This window comes from Balaenoptera ricei, chromosome 12 (genome assembly GCF_028023285.1).
Source record: "Balaenoptera ricei isolate mBalRic1 chromosome 12, mBalRic1.hap2, whole genome shotgun sequence".
In the NCBI taxonomy this organism is placed as follows: Eukaryota; Metazoa; Chordata; class Mammalia; order Artiodactyla; family Balaenopteridae; genus Balaenoptera; species Balaenoptera ricei.
Window position 1 is genome coordinate 14,549,335 of NC_082650.1, and position 16,767 is coordinate 14,566,101.

The window sequence follows — 16,767 nt, forward strand, 5'->3', positions numbered from 1 at the left end:
AGTTCCATGTTTTTACACTTAAATCTTTGATCTTCTGGGATTTATTTTTATAACAACTTTATTGAGATATAATATCATATCATATCATTCACTCATTTAAAGTGTACAATTCAATGGATTTTAGTATATTTACAGAGTTGTGCAATCATCATTTGAGATTTACTTTGGTGTAAGATGTGAGACAGGGATTCAGCTTCGTATTTTTCCAGGCAGCTACTTAGTTTTCTTAACACCATTTATGGAATAAGCCATCTTTTTTCACAGTGACTTAAAATATGCTAGGTACTTTTTATAAATTCATTTACTTCTTACAACTGCCCTTTAAGGTTAGTATTATTTTCCCTATTTTCCAAATGAGGAAGTTAGGACTCAGACCTGTTAAGTCAAAGCACACTGCCTACCAACCAAAGGAAAGTATTCCAACAATAAAATTTTCTTTGTCTTCCTTTCTTGCTCTACTTTAATTCATTCAAAAAGATTTATTGAGGGCCCCTTATATATCAGGCTTTGTGCTAACATTAGGGGACAGAGAGGAAAGCCATGGCCCTTGTTAATGAAGAGATCAGGATGGGGGGGGGATGAGATAAATTAGGAGTTTTGGATTAGCAGATACACACTACTATATATAAAATAAATAAACAACAAGATCTTACTGTATAGCACAGGGAACTATATTCAATATCTTGTGATAAACTATAATGCAAAAGAACCTGAAAAAGAATATATATATATATATATGTGTGTGTGTGTATGTATGTATATATATAAAATATATATATATATATATATATATATATATATATATATATATAACTGAATAACTTTGCTGTATACCAGAAACTAACACAACATTGTATATCAACTATACTTCAATAAAAATTTTAAATAAATAAAGAGATCCAGAACAGGGGCAGACAAGAAAAAGATGAGTGCAATACAACAGGATACATTCCCCAGAAGAGGTATAGAAAGTCTTATATCTAATGTCAGTCTCCCCAAATTTACCCCACATCAATATTGAAGCAATTGTCATAGAATTCTCCGATAAAGGTAAAAAGAGTTTTAATGTAAAGTGCTTAGAATGGCATGTAGCACACTGTAGGGGCCATATTTAAGTCTTAGCTACAGACATATTGATAAATAAATTGATAAATCCCTAGATATCTGGGTAGAGGTTGGCCTTTTTACCTGAAGTATCCAGAAAATAATTGCCACGGTGCATTTTGCTTTGTGGAAGTCCAGGTGCATGAGAGCTAGACATAAGCAGAGGGGAATCTTTAAAAGCTATATTGGCAAGGGGGACCTTCAAGATGGCAGAGGAGTAAGACGTGGAGATCACCTTCCTCCCCACAAATACATCAAAAATATATCTACATGTGGAACAACTCCTACAGAACACCTACTGAATGCAGGCAGAAGACCTCAGACTTCCCAGAAGGCAAGAAAATCCCCATGTACCTAGGTAAGGCAAAAGAAAAAAGAAAAAACAGAGACAAAAGAATAGGGATGGGACCTGCATCTCTGGGAGGGAGCTGTGAGGGAGGAAAGGTTTCCACACACTAGGGAGCCCCTTCACTGGCGGAGACAGGGGGTGGGGGGAAGCTTCAGAGCCATGGAGGAGAGCGCAGCCACAGGGGTGCGGAGGGCAAAGCGGAGAGATTCCTGCACAGAGGATCGGTGCCGACCAGCACTCACCAGCCCGAGAGGCTTGTCTGCTCGCCCGCCGGGGCGGGCGGGGGCTGGGAGCTGAGGCTCGGGCTTCAGAGGTCAAACCCCAGGGAGAGGACTGGGGTTGGCGGCGTGAACACAGCCTGAAGGGGCTAGTGCACCACAGCTAGCCGGGAGGGAGTCCAGTAAAAAGTCTGGAACTGCCTAAGAGGCAAGAGACCATTGTTTTGGGGTGCGTGAGGAGAGGGGATTCCTTCCCTGTCTGCCCACAGAAGGCAGAGCACTGCCTAAACGAGCTCCAGAGATGGCTGCGAGCCGTGGCTATCAGCACAGACACCAGAGACAGGGATGAAACACTAACACTGCTGATGCAGCCACCAAGAATCCTGTGTACAAGCACAGGTCACTATCCACACCCCTCCCCAACCGGGAGCCTGTGCAGCCTGCAACTGACAGGGTCCCGTGATCCAGGGACAACTTCCCTGGGAGAACACACAGTGTGCTTCAGGCTGCTGAAACGTCACACCGGCCTCTGCCACTGCAGGCTCATCCTGCATTCCAATTATAACTACTGTACCCCTCCCTCCCCCAGGCATGAGTGAGCCAGAGCCCCCTAATCAGCCGCTGCTTTAACCCTCTCCTGTGTGGGCAGGGAACAGATGCCTGAGGGTGACCTACATGCAGAGGCAGGGCCAAAACCAAAGCTGAACCCCAGGAGCTGTGCAAACAAAGAAGAGAAAGGGAAATCTCTCCGTGCAGCCTCAGGAACAGCAGATTATATCCCCACAATCAAGTTGATGTACCCTGCATCTGTGGAATACCTGAATAGACAATGAATCAACCCAAAATTGAGGCAGTGGACTTTGGGAGGAGCTGTAGACTTGGGGTTGTCTGTCTGCAACTGACTTGTTTCTGATTTTTATGTTTATCTTAGTATAGTTTTTAGCACTTGTTATCACTGGTGGATATGTTTATTGATTTGGTTGCTCTCTTCTTTTTTTTAAATTACTTTTTTATTTTAATAATTTTTAAATTTTAATTATTTTATTTTATTTTTATTTTTATTTTCTTTCTTTTTTTCTCCCTTTTCTTCAGAGCTGTGTGGCTGACGACCACCAGAGACCTCCCGACCCCACGTAATATCAATTGTCAAGAGCTCTACCAGATATCTCCATCTCAATGCTAAGACCCAGCTCCAACCAACGGTCAGCAAGCTCCAGTGCTGGATGCCCCATGACAAACAACTAGCAAGACAGGAACACAACACCACCTATTAGCAGAGAGGCTGTCTAAAATCATACTAAGTTCACAGACACCCCAAAACACACCACCGGTTGCAGCCCCACCCACCAGAACACAGGCACCAGTCCCCTCCACCAGGAAGCCTACACAAGCCACTGAACCAACCTTACCTACTGGGGGCAGACACCAAAAACAACAGGAACTATGAACCTGCAGCCTGTGAAAAGGAGACCCCAAACACAGTAAGTTAAACAAATGAAAAGACAAAGAAATATGTAGCAGATGAAGGAGCAAGTTAAAAACCGACCAGACCAAACTAATGAAGAGGAAATAGGCAGTCTACCTGAAAAAGAATTCATAGTAATGATAGTAAAGACGATCCAAAATCCTGGAAATAGTATGGAGAGAATACAAGAAATGTTTAACAAGGACCTGGAAGAACTAAAGAGCAAACAAACAATGATGAACAACACAATAAATGAAATTAAAAATTCTCTAGAAGGAATCAATAGCAGAATGACTGAGGCAGAAGAACGGATAAGTGACCTGGAAGTAAAATAGTGGAAATAACTATGGCAGAGCAGAATAAAGAAAAAAGAATGAAAAGAATTGAAGACCGTCTAAGAGACCTCTGGGACAACACTAAATGCACCAACATTCGAATTACAAGGGTCCCAGAAGAAAAAGAGTAAAAAAACGGTGTGAGAAAATATTTGAAGAGATTATAGTTGAAAACTTCCCTAACATGGGAAAGGAAATAGTCAAGTCCAGGAAGCACAGAGAGTCCCATATAGGATAAATCCAAGGAGAAACATGCCAAGACATATTAATCAAACTATCAAAAATTAAATACAAAGAAAAAATATTAAAACAGCAAGGAAAAAGCAACCGATAACATACAAGGGAATCCCCATAGGTTAACAGCTGATCTTTCAGCAGAAACTCTGCAAGCCAGAAGGGAGTGGCAGGACATATTTAAAGTGATGAAAGGGAAAAACCTACAACCAATATTCTCTACCCAGCAAGGATCTCATTCAGATTTGATGGAGAAATTAAATCGTTTATAGACAAGCAAAAGTTAGGAGAATTCAGCACCACCAAACCAGCTTTACAACAAATGCTAAAGGAACTTCTCTAGGCAGGAAACACAAGAGAAAGAAAAGACTGACAATAACAAACCCAAAACAATTAAGAAAACGGTAATAGGAACATACATATTGATAATTACCTTAAATGTAAATGGATTAAATGCTCCAACCAAAAGACACAGACTGGCTGAAGGGATACAAGAAAAAGACCTATATATATGCTGTCTACAAGAGACCCACTTCAGACCTAGGGACACATACAGACTGAAAGTGATGGGATGGAAAAAGATATTCCATGCAAATGGAAATCAAAAGAAAGCTGGAGTAGCAATTCTCATATCAGACATAATGGACTTTAAAATAAAGACTATTACAAGAGACAAAGAAGGACACTACATAATGATCAAGGGATCAATCCAAGAAGAAGATATAACAGTTGTAAATATTTATGCACCTAACATAGGAGCACCTCAATACATAAGGCAAATGCTAACAGCCATAAAAGGGGAAATAGACAGTTTAACACAATAATAATAGGTGACTTTAACACCCCACTTTCACCAATGGACAGATCATCCAAAATGAAAATAAATAAGGAAACACAAGCTTTAAATGACACATTAAACAAGATGCACTTAATTGATATTTATAGGACATTCCATCCAAAAACAACAGAATACACTTTCTTCTCAAGTGCTCATGGAACATTCTCCAGGATAGATCATACCTTGGGTCACAAATCAAGCCTTGGTAAATTTACGAAAATGGAAATCGTATCAAGTATCTTTTCCAACCACAATGCTATGAGACTAGCTATCAATTACAAGAAAAAAACTAAAAAATACAAACACATGGAGGCTAAACAATACACTACTAAATAACCAAGAGATCACTGAAGAAATCAAAGAGGAAATCAAAAAATGTCTAGAAACAAATGACAATGAAAACACGACGACCCAAAACCTATGGGATGCAGCAAAAGTAGTTCTAAAGGGAAGTTTATAGCAATACAAGCCTACCTCAAGAAACAAGAAAAATCTCAAATAAACAACGTAACCTTACACCTAAAGCAATTAGAGAAAGAAGAACAAAAAATCCCTTAAGTTAGCAGAAGGAAAGAAATCATAGAAATCAGATCAGAAATAAATGAAAAAGAAATGAAGGAAACAACAGCAGAAATCAATAAAAGTAAAAGCTGGTTCTTTGAGAAGATAAACAAAATTGATAAACCACTAGCCAGCCTCATCAAGCAAAAAAGGGAGAAGTCTCAAATCAACAGAAATAGAAATGAAAAAGGAGAAGTAACAACTGACCCTGCAGAAATACAAAGAATCGTGAGGGATTAATACAAGCAACTATATGCCAATAAAATGGACAACCTGGAAGAAATGGACAAATTCTTAGAAAAGCACAACCTTCAGAGACTGAACCAGGAAGAAACAGAAAATATAAACAGACCAATCACAAGGACTGAAATTGAAACTGTGATTAAAAATCTTCCAACAAACAAAAGCCCAGGACCAGATAGCTTCACAGGTGAATTCTATCAAACATTTAGAGAAGAGCTAATACCTATCCTTCTCAAACTCTTCTAAAACATAGCAGAGGGAGGAACACTCCCAAATTCATTCTATGAGGCCACCATCACCCTGATACCAAAACCAGACAAAGATGTCACAAAAAAAGAAAACTACAGACCAGTATCACTGATGAATATAGATGCAAAAATCCTCAACGAAATACTAGCAAACAGAATCCAACAGCACATTAAAAGGATCATACACCATGATGAAGTGGGGTTTATCCCAGGAATGCAAGGATTCTTCGATATATGCAAATCAATGAATGTGATACACCATATTAACAAACAGAAGGATATAAACCATTTGATAATCTCAGTAGATGCAGAAAAAGCTTTTGACAAAATTCAACACCCATTTATCATAAAAACTCTCCAGAAAGTAGGCATAGGGAACTTACCTCAACATAACAAAGGCCATATATGACAAGCCCACAGCCAACATCGTTCTCATATGGTGAAAAACTGAAACCATTTCCTCTAAAATCTGGAACAAGAGAAGGATGCCCACTCTCACCACTATTATTCAACATAGTTTTGGAACTTTTAGCCACAGCAATCAGAGAAGAAACAGAAATAAAAGGAATCCAAATCAGAAAAGAAGAAGTAAAGCTGTCACTGTTTGCAGATGACATGATACTATACATAGAGAATCCTAAAGCTGCTACCAGAAAACTACTAGAGCTAATCAATGAATCTGGTAAAGTAGCAAGATACAAAATTAATGCACAGAAATCTCTTGCATTCCGATACACTAATGATGAAAAATCTGAAAGAGAAATTAAGGAAACACTCCCATGTACCATTGCAACAAAAAGAATAACATACCTAGGAATAAAAGCAATCCACAGATTCAGTGCAATCCTTATCAAACTACCAATGGCATTTTTCACAGAACTAGAACAAAAAATTTCACAATTTGCATGGAAACACAAAAGACCCCTAATAGCCAAAGCAATCTTGAGAAAAAAAACGGAGCTGGAGAAATCAGGCTCCCTGACTTCAGACAATACTACAAAGCTACAGTAATCAAGACAATATGGTACTGGCACAAAAACAGAAATATAGATCAATGGAACAGGATAGAAAGCCCAGAGATAAATCCACGTACATATGGTCACCTTATCTTTGATAAAGGAGGCAAGAATATACAATGGAGAAAAGACAGCCTCTTCAATAAATGCTGCTAGGAAAACTGGACAGCTACATGGAAAAGAATGAAATTAGAACACTGCCTAACACCATACCCACACACACACAAAAACTCAAAATGGATTAAAGACCTAAATGTAAGGCCGGACACTATAAAACTCTTAGAGGAAAACATAGGCAGAACACTCTATGACATACATCACAGCAAGATCCTTTTTGATCCACCTCCTAGAGAAATGGAAATAAAAACAAAAATAAACAAATGGGACCTAATGAAACTTAAAAGGTATTGCACAGCAAAGGAAACCATAAACAAGACGAAAAGACAACCTTCAGAATGGGAGAAAATATTGCAAATGAAGCAACTGACAAAGGATTAATTTCCAAAATATACAAGCAGCTCATGTAGCTCAATATCAAAAAAACAAACAACCCAATCCAAAAATGGGCAGAAAATCTAAATAAACATTTCTCCAAAGAAGATATACAGATTGCCAACAAACACGTGAAAGGATGCTCAACATCACTAATTATTAGAGAAATGCAAATCAAAACTACAATGAGGTATCACCTCACACTGGTCAGAATGGCCATCATCAAAAAATCTACAAACAATAAATGCTGGAGACGGTGTGGAGAAAAGGAACCATCTTGCATTGTTGGTGGGAATGTAAATTGATACAGCCACTATGGAGAACTGTAGGGAGGTTCCTTAAAAAACTAAAAATAGAACTACCATATGACCCAGCAATCCCACTACTGGGCATATATCCTGAAAAAAACATAATTCAAAAGAAGTCATGAACCACAATGTTCATTGCAGCACTATTTACAATAGCCAGGACATGGAAGCAACCTAGGTGTCCATCGACAGATGAATGGATGAAGAAGATGTGGCACATATATACAATGGAATATTACTCAGCCATAAAAGGAAACGAAATTGAGTTATTTGTAGTGAGGTGGATGGACCTAGAGTCTGTCATACAGAGTGAAATAAGTAAGAAAGAGAAAAACAAATATCATATGCTAACTCATATATATGGAATCTAAAAAAAAAAAAAAAAAGGTTCTGAAGAACCTAGGGGCAGGACAGGAATAAACACGCAGACGTAGAGAATGGACTTGACAACATGGGGAGGGGGAAGGGTAAGCTGGGACGAAGTGAGAGAGTAGCATTGACATATATACACTACCAAATGTGAAATGGATAGCTAGTAGGAAGCAGCCGCATAGCACAGGGAGATCAGCTTGGTGCTTTGTGACCACCTAGAGGGGTGGGATAGGGAGGGTGAGAGGGAGATGCAAGAGGGAGGAGATATGGAGATATATGTATACATATAGCTGATACACTTTGTTATACAGTGGAAACTAACACAACATTGTAAAGAAACTATACTCCAATAAAGATGTTAAAAAAAAAAAAAAGAAAGTTATATTGGCTCCTTGGAGCGGATGAGCTGGCGATCACAGCAAAAGGTGAGTTGGCCTTAAGCCCTAGTGAGCCTTAAACTAGAAGTGGCCTTAATCTAGAAGTGAGCTTTTCTTGTCCTGTAGTTGAATTTTTTTAAGTGGCACATTTTCTTTCTCATGAAAAAATAAACAAGGAGAGGGGAAAATGTTTGGAGGATAAAGCTTTAAAAGTAACAACTCATAGCCAAAATAGTGAAATGTTCCTTTCTCAGTATAAAGTCTTTGTTTACTTAACAGACTGCACACCGGCGGGGGAGGACATCTCTGTGTGGGAGGGAGTCTGTGTTCACCTGCTGTGAGCAAAAGTTCAGATCAGAAACTGAGAAAGTGGAGTCTTAACAATTCTCTTCTCATCCCCTTTCAATAGTCTCCCACATTTTCCCATGAGGAGCTTATAATGCACTCTTCCAGAGAGAGTGTATTCTTCTCAGCCTCTTCTCACTGGATATCCTGCTATTTCTAAGCAGCAATTACTATCTGGCCACAGCACAGTGCTGGCACTTCAGCACACATTAAGACTGAGCCCTCAGCCATGGCACACACCCACAACTCTCAATTCAGTTCTCACTATTCGTGTGTGTGTGTGTTTTACTTCAGAGGACGTGGAGGGAGCATACCTTAAGTATAAATCATTGAGACAATATGATAGAAGGACCCTGGGGCTTACCTTCTGTACACACAGAAGTGCTTCATATTTGCTGGTGGGAGTCTCAAATTTGAGGGCTCTTGGAGGAATATTCACTGCAGTGAAGCTGCAATTTTCTTAGCAATGTTCTAAGAGTCTGGAAGAACTTTACTCTGATGACTCCAAAAGAATGAACACAGTACCTTCAATGGGAAAAACTCACTTGGTCTAAACACTTCAGCCAATCCATTATTTGTGTAATAAATTAAAAGTGTGTACTTTGATGGCCCTGATGATATTTTCAGTAAACCACTAGAATGTCGCCTGCATGGAAATGACTGATTATTGTGGTATGTGAGGGTCTCTCACCGGCATTACCACCAGGTGAAAATGCTTGCCATGTGAGCTAGTGGACAGATGATTTGTCACCCTAAGATCAGGTACAAATCTATGTGGACTTCGAAGGTTAACTGACACTTGTCACCTGCCCGACACAAAGGAACCCTTTACTGTCCACTGAGGTCATTACACATTGGGGTCAGGGCTTCATTTTCAGAGCCCTGTCGAAATATCCTATACTAACTTCAAGGAGCCAATCAGGCTAGCACATTTAACTCAATTTCAGGGGGAACAGACGAATCAATGGCCTCAGAGATGGGGTGATTGTTAAGAATCTGGAGGTAACCTGTCTATGATAAGACAAGATTAGTCTAAATCCATGAGGTACTCTTGAGGCTGTGAGACACATGGGGCTTGGAAGAACAAGATTTATTTTTAAAAGAAGCACGGCTTCAGGCATAGAGCAGGAGTAGTTTACCAAGCAGACCAGCCCATGACTCCCACTGTGAGACACGTCAGCCTGCAGTGATGAATTCCACCGATCACATCAGTCTGGCATTCAGAGCACCTCAGAACCGCGTTGAGGGGGAACCTCGTTCTGCTCCTTACCCTCTCCCAGTGAAGTCTGGCTGCACTTAAGTCATGGGAGAAGAAACAGGTTTGAAAAGAACATTTGCTCATGGAAGTTTCTCCTCTGTAGAAATGAGCACCTATTTTTCAGAAGCCCTTAGGTACCTGTCCCTCCACGTGGGAAATAAAGAGCTCTAATGAAGGTGTGCAGATCAAACCTGCTTGTATACCTTCAAGAATAATTTTACAAAATGTAAAATTACCCCCTAGCCTCTCTTTGTATAAATGGATACTGATAGATGGAAACCGAAAAACCCCAGGAGATCAACATAAGACATTCAATTTAGCTGTCCTGAAAAAATGTACAATAGGGTTAGAAAAAAAGTTAAAAATTAAGAGGCTGTTTAATATCAATAGTGGCAGGTTTAGTTGTATTTAAAGAGCTTCTGTATCTTTGATGCTACAAAATCTCTCAGCACATGCTCTGATATGCTGTGACTCCATAACTCTTTGTACGATCAAGAGGTTTACATATACAACCCACTGACGTGCGGGACAAAATGCTGAAGATGGCAAATTGTAAGTGATATACCTTGAAAGATGCAAAATTTGAATGGTTGTATCTCAAAGCTGATTACTTGAGAGAAGTGGGTTAAGATTCTGGAATCCAACTGCCTGGGTCCAAATCTTGATACCACTATTTACCAGTTATGTGACCTTGAACCAATTACTTAAACTCTTGTGTGCCTGAATGAGCATATACCCACAGTGGACTGTAGGTTGAATAATAAATAAATAATTCATGAATATATGGTTGTTTGATATAGTAGTTAGCTTATGTGGATCAATAAAGAAATTGGTCCTGAGAGTGGGCTACTAACATCAAAAATATTTACCCCCTGAATGCCAAGTAACAAGAAACAGATATAGCAAGCTAGAGAGCCCTGTTACAACATTGCAAAATATCTGGTAAAACCATGGTCTGAAAGAAATTGGAAGGCAGACCACTCACCTGGAGAAGTGGACAGAAGGAGTCAGAGTGATGGTGTGTGGTTACCTGTACAAAAAAGAAGTGAACTCAAGCCAAGAATTGAATGGTTCTCAAGCAGAAACTGAAAGGAATGGGGAAATCCCAAAGATAAATAGTCTTACAAGTTTGGAAAAGCCAAATGCTTCTGGCTATGAAATATTAAAGAGATGAAGTCAAAAAGTGTTCTGCGTTTAAAGGCCGGTAAGCCTCTCAGTTTACGAGGTAACTCAGTGTTCAGAGAGAGGGAGGAAATTGGGCAGCAACAGCATCTCTGGCATTGGAGCCAGAGTGGAACCAGTCAAAAGGAGTAGTGGTAAGAGAAGTGGCAGATTAGGAGGGACCAAGATGTTGAAGGTTAGAAGGTCAAAAGGAAAAGGCAAGGAATGGAATGAACTAAAGGCAGGGACTGAGAGAGGGAGGGAAGGAGAGAAAGATGGAATTTTTATAGATGAGTACAGACTCAATATCATCATAGGAGCAGGAATGCCTTTTTCTAACTCAAGAATAAGAGAAGAAATAGTGTCAAAATAGGGAAATTCTGAGAATTTAGTGTTAGAAATAATATCACCTCAAATTGCTTAGGAAATGGGATGTAATATTATTTGCAGAAAATATGGGAAGGTAGATTGAGGCTGGAGACTTCAGGACATGGGAGGAAACCATAAAAGTTGTTGGGGGCCTGGGATCAGACAAGGCTCAAGAATGCCCTTGGATTTCTGGCCCTTGCCCAATCTTCTCAAGTCCATTTCTTACTGCCTACCTTATAATTTATGCTGCACGACACTTGTGAACAGATGCAGATTATCCATAGCACTTACTCCTGTTAAGGTTATCACCTCTATCCCACCGCATCCTGCTCTTGGATATCTCTTTCTCATCTTTCAAGGTTCAGGTACATATTTTCTCTTCCAGGAGGCCTTCCTTGACAGCCCAGCATTCTCTATTCCTTGGGTTATACACTTTTCCTCTGTGCTCTGAGACTATCCTTTACATCAGTAATCAGCAATATTTTTTCTGTATAAGACCAGAGGGTAAATATTTTAGGCTTTGAGAGTAATATAGTTTCTGTTGCATCTACTCAACTCTGATATTTTATGGTGAAAGCAGCCATAGACAATATGTAACCAATGAGCATGACTATGTTTCAATAAAACTTTATTTACAAAAATAGTACCAGACTTGATTTGGCCTGTGGGCCATGCTTTACTCCTGCTGTATACATTGTTCTATACTCAAAAAACGTATTGAGCACCAACTATGTGCCCATGTTGGGTGATAAGAATGTAATGAGGAGCAAGACAGGAATGTGCCTGCTTCAAAAGGAACTACCAAACTCTTTGGGAGACAGATAGCGAAAAGAAAAGAAAAAAGACAAGAGAAGAGAAGGGAAGGGAAGGGAAGGGAAGGGGAGGGAAGGGGAGGGTAGAAAAAAGGAATAATTAAAGTTGTAATTAGTGGCAGAAGGAAAAAAACTAGGTTCTATGGAGGAGAAGTTTGAGATGCCTGCGGGATATCCAAATAGCTCTTAGAGATCTGGAACTCAGAAAAACCTTTGTGCCTGGAGATTCAGCTTTGGGAGCTGCCAAGAGAGAGTGTTTGAGTGCAGAAGGAGAGAAACAGACAGCGTCTCAGGGGAATCCAGCCTAAAAGGAAGATGAAGCTGCACAAGAGGAGCAGTGGCAGAGACGAAAAGGAACCAGGAAGGAGGGGGACAAGAAGCCCAGAATGATCTCTAAATGTAGGCTAGAGACATCAAGAAGAGAAGCATAAATCTGTGGACCAGATCAAGATGATATTCCAGCTTCAGAAAAAGTATTGAGTAGCCCGGGGATGGAAGTGATGAAAGTAGACAGTGGATGTGGCCCGAGGAGGAAGACTGATTCTTTAGGCAGAGAGAAGAGTCGAGGGGAGAGAGATTTAGAGGTGACTGATTACAGGGCTTAGGATGAACCAGGAGGAAAACTAAATCAGAAAACTGTAACCAAAGAATAGAAGGGATTAAGTGTCAAAGATAAAGAGTAGGTCCAGTAGGAATAAAGGAGCGAGGAAGTAGAGGCTACAGAAGCTATACTCCTGGAGAGGGAGGTTCCAATTTAAGATACTACTGGTGGTACAATCCCCAGGGGTGGCATCCACTAAAAGAGGGAAGAAACCAAATAACTGAAATGTAGAACCTTACGAACACTGAGACCAATTTTCCTATCATTATAACAAAGCAGAATATTAAGTGACTGGCTTTAGGGTTGACCAGAAGTCTGAGTGTTTTGAAAAATTACCCAGGGCTCTTTTGTTTCTGCAAGAATGGGCTCAATGAACTTACTAAAAGGAGAACATATCTCTCTCATGCTCAGTCTTCCCTCTGTGCACCTGTGAACATGTAAACTTCGTGGCTTTGGGTCAAAGTCTGTGCTTCACATGTGAGTGCACTTTAACTATCACAGGCTATATGTCAAGGCAAATGAGCTAAGAACACATAATTATAACTTGTAAAAATGTCATTCCTCTTAGAAAGGATAGTGTTTAGGTAGAGAAACCTGGAATATAATAAAAACCAATAGGGGAAATTTTAAGAATATGGCCAAAAGATCATCTTCTTAGAGTTATTCTGAGGAAAAGGAGATAAAAACCATGTTGTATGACTCATTTTGGAAGAACTGGATTTCAAGTGGAAATAACTTGTGGTCCATTACCTTGAGAAGAGTTGCTATGAGACTGAAAGCCAGTGCTGTCTTCATTGAGAGTTGGAGGAATAAATGCATGGAGCAATTTAGGAGCATTTTGGAAATGTAAAGTCCTTGGAAGGCACATTCCAAGTCAAGCAGACCTTGCTGAAGAAGTAGGGAAGCGTGACAGTAGGAAGAAGGTTTTCAACTCTCTGCTTTTCTTAGCTTCAATCCATATGTAGCGTTGTTGCTATTGTTGTTTTCCTTTGAAACTTAAGGGAATCTACCAAGAGAAGCCAATCAACATTGGTGTCCGGTAAATGGACTTCCAATAAATGGAGAAAAAAGCCAAAAAGATTCTTTCGGCATAAGGAAGTCCATGCTCATTGAAATCACAGAACGGAGTGAGGCTTTCTTTCAGGCAGCGACCTCAGGATATGTTCAGCTCAAGAAAAAGTCATTCTCCTTCAGAGAGGCATTAACTCACTGATGACTGACGTGTTGGAATGGCTGCCACAGATGCCAGGCCATCCACACATATCTAGCCATACATCCAATCCCTTCCAGAATGAGGACCCTACTCACGTCCCCGCAATCATGCCCTGACACAAGGCCAAGAGGACTCTCAGCCCCCGCTCCTCTCTCTTCATTGCAGTCTCTAAGGGTGGGCTTCAGCCTTGCAAGAGTCGCTGGGAGCCCACCTCCAATCTTGGCAATAGAGTACAGATAATTGATATGCCTATTACTCATCCAGAAGGATGCAGACCCTTTTTGTTCATACCGGTGCAAATGGTTGTCATGAAAATTACACAGGAAGCATTACAGTGACCTATCTGAAAGATGTGTCTGTGTATTAGCGTCAAACACTTAGTCATCTAATATCCAATTATCTTTATTAAGCCACCTGTCACCTAGGAGTAAGACTCTAGGGAATTCGTTGCTATTTACTTTTCTCACATCAGTAGGTTGATAGTCAAAAGAGCTTTGAAGCCAAGAGATATTTTCTAATAAATAGACAATGCCTTAACATGCAGTCTTTTCATATACTTTAGGGTGCTAAAGTAGCAAGAAAGGAGGTTACAATTGGCTATTATAGGTGCTTCTGTCAGAATGTGTAAAACATACTTCTGGGTCTGAATGGTTTGCCAAAGGGAGAAGGAATTCTGCACTTCTATAGATAACGATCCACTTGAGTTTGCTTGTTCAGTGTATACAGTTTAAGAGCTAAAGTAAGTCCCTAGAAGAAAATTCTCTAATGGTTGTGTCTATTCAAATATCCAGTTGAAAAGGGAGTTGGTCAATCTTTTAAGATGCCTGCATCAAGTATGTAAAACATCAGGAAGAATGCCTCCGGTTATTCACTTTCCATTTGGATGTGTTGGAATTACACGAAGCAATTAGGTAGTTTTTCTCCCATGTACTTAGATGAGCAGATTCTCTTAACTGGAGTGAAGGTAAATGAATGAACAGAGAGAGAGTGGTCTGTATGAGAGCAAGTTTCTATTTTTGATAAACCAATAATTGTTTCTCTGTGGATGATAAACACTTCACTTCTTCATTAACTTGATTTTAGTTATACACTATGTTTTAGTCTCTTATATATGCCAGATTCAGTACTAGACACTAGGAACTCAAAGATCAATTTTATTCATTCATTCCTTTATTCATTCAGTGAATATTTACTGAGTGAGAATCTATTATGCTCTGGGCACTAAATTAAGTGTTGAGGGTTTAACAATGAGCGAAACATTGCCCTCCTTCAGCGTAAATTTAGTAAGGTAGACAGGTATTAAATACACACACACACACACAAAACAATAAAATAAGTAAAACTATTAATTGTAATCAGTGCCAAGAAGGAAGAGTACAGGGTCTTACGAGAGAGAGTAACAAGAGGACTACCTTAGATCAGGGGAAAAGGGGGTGTCAGAGAAGGCCTTTTTGAGGAGGTGACACAATCTGAAACCTAAAAAACTAAGAATTAGACAGGAAAAGATTTGGGAAGAGTGAACCAAGGAGAGAGATGTGTATGTAGGTTTTAGAAGAAAAAAAAATACTTGATGAGTTTAAGAAACTAAAAGAAGGTCAGCCTTTGGAACTCTGGAACTCCGTGATCCCTGGCACAGTGGTCCTGGATGAGGCTGGCAAGGCAGCCGCAGAAACGAGGCCCTCAGGCTTTGATCGGGAGGGCGATCTTCAGCCCCAGGCTAAGAGAGGCCATTGCAGTATTAAGAGAATTCCGGGGAGAACTTAAGAGTGACCAAGATTTGCGTTTTTCAAAGATCAGACTCACAGGGGGTGTATTTCCTCAAGTCTCTATAGCAGGAAGAAAATAAAATTCACATTTCTTAACCTGGCCATTCTAATTGCAAAAGTTTTTACGCACAAAAAACAAAACCAAAATGCACCACCAAATGCTGTTTTGTGGTGCAAAAATAAAATGCAACACAGTCAATTACAGCCATTCAAATGTTTGAAGAAGAAGCAATTCCTTTTTTACCCTCTTTCTTTTATAGAAAACCTTAATCCGCTCACTATCCTTTAAGACAAATGACACATATCCAATACAGAATATCATGATTCTAAACACTAAACTAATGACCTACGAATTCTCATGGGGATTCTAGAATCATTAATTCAATTAGGATTTATCAAGCTCTTATTTAGATCCCAAGCACTTTGCTAGATATTCAAGGTCCCTACTTTCCTGGAGCTTCCATTCAAATGGTAAAGGCAGATAAAGAAAAGTCTATACACAAGTAAAATAATCTCCAATTGTGACAAGTGCTTTTATAGGAAATAAAACAAGGAGCAGCTGGCTGCATGGTAGAGGGCAAAATTCAGCTAACCTGTCCTCCAGGAGGTGACATCTGAACTGAGGCCTGAGTGACAAGATGCTTTGAGATAACCCAGACTCCATTTGCAGAAGAGAAAATTTTCAAGTGTTTTTTTCATTAGGATAAGAAACAAGCTACTCATTTTAATGGTTGGTTTGAAGGCTCAGAAAACGAATTCTGGCTTTGAAATCAAATAGGGTACATCAACACATGCAAAGCACTGTACCAAACAATCCAAGAAACTGGAATTGAAAAAGGAGAATTAAAAGTGGCCAGAACGACCACCAGTCCCTCACATCAGGAAAATTGCACAAGCCCCTTAGATAGCCGCATCCATCAGAGGGCAGACAGCAGAAGCAAGAAGAACTACAATCCTGCAGCCTGTGGAACAAAACCCACATTCATAGAAAGATAGACAAGATGAAAAGGCAGAGGGCTATGTACCAGATGAAGGAACAAGATAAGACCCCAGAAAAACAACTAAATGAAGTGGAGATAGGC

General features: G+C 39.8%; 1 protein-coding gene across 2 annotated transcripts in view; it reads right to left on the minus strand.

The window, feature by feature from the left end:
• ESR1 (estrogen receptor 1) overlaps positions 1–16,767 on the minus strand; it is a 263,766-nt gene that overhangs the window by 31,997 nt on the left and 215,002 nt on the right. The window lies entirely within an intron of this gene.